This window comes from Citrus sinensis, chromosome 5, assembly GCF_022201045.2.
Source record: "Citrus sinensis cultivar Valencia sweet orange chromosome 5, DVS_A1.0, whole genome shotgun sequence".
Taxonomy (NCBI): Eukaryota; Viridiplantae; Streptophyta; class Magnoliopsida; order Sapindales; family Rutaceae; genus Citrus; species Citrus sinensis.
The window spans coordinates 15,086,367-15,087,409 of record NC_068560.1 but is presented as its reverse complement, the minus strand read 5'-3'; the positions used below and the strand labels follow the sequence as shown (position 1 = coordinate 15,087,409).

At 34.7% G+C, this 1,043-nt stretch overlaps 1 non-coding gene across 1 annotated transcript; it reads left to right on the top strand.

Annotated features, from left to right (window-relative positions):
- The first annotated feature begins 391 nt into the window (after positions 1-391).
- On the top strand, positions 392-500 carry LOC127902870 (small nucleolar RNA R71). Its single transcript, XR_008055506.1, has one exon. It is a non-coding gene; the product is annotated as a small nucleolar RNA R71 (small nucleolar RNA).
- Positions 501-1,043: the final 543 nt, after the last annotated feature.

Below are 1,043 nucleotides of genomic sequence, written 5' to 3'. Positions count from 1 at the left end.
GAGTGCAGGCAGAGTGGGACAATCTTGAGTGAAATGATCATTAGAACTACAAACATCACATGCAATTTCTTGAACAGATTTTACTTGATCACTTTTTTTATTTTCCAAAGCTTCAACCTTCCTAACTAGGGATGCAAATTTTGCTTGTAAATCATGATCTTCCCTAAGGTTGTAGATTCCTCCACTAGATGGAGATGGTTGTGGTTTATTAGTCAATTCAAAAGTTCCAACAGTATCCCAATGTTGTGCATTTTCAGCTAATTGGTCAAGGTAATCTAGTGCATCTTCAGGATTTTTATCTTTAAATTCACCATTACACATCATTTCTACAACTCGTCTAGTTTGTGGTATTAAGCCCTCGTAGAAATAAGTGACCAATCGCCAAGTTTCAAAACCATGGTGTGGACATATGTTAAGCAATTCTTTAAACCTATCCCAACATTAGTATAATGTTTCTCCATTTTTTTGAGTTAAAGAAGTGATTTGCCTTTTAAAAGAATTTGTTCTATGAGGTGGAAAGAATTTTTTCAAAAACTGTTCTTGCATGTTATTCCAAGTTCTTATTGATCCAGATCTAAGGTTTTGTAGCCAAGTTTTAGCTTTATCTTTTAATGAAAAAGGAAAAAGCTTTAATCTAATTATGTTCATGCTACAATTTTGGTCTGTGTATGTATTACAAACTTCCTCGAAATCTCTTAGATGCAAATATGGATTTTCATATTCTAAACCATGAAATGTTGGTAAAAGTTGAATAATACCTGGTTTGAAGTTAAATCGAGATGCTTCTAGAGGAAATACTATACACGACGGTGCTCCAGTTCTGGTTGGATTCATGTAGTCTCTCAAAGTTCTCGGTTGATCATGTTGAGATTGGTTGTCTCCTTGATCAATTGGAGGATTAAGTTGCCCTAAATTGTTTTCGTCTTGGATCTCGTCCATGATTGGTGGTGGTGATTGAGATCTACGAACTAACCTGCCACTTGAAGTTCGAGACCAACGTCTCATACAATAATTATATCACAAAGATAACAAACAAATTAGTA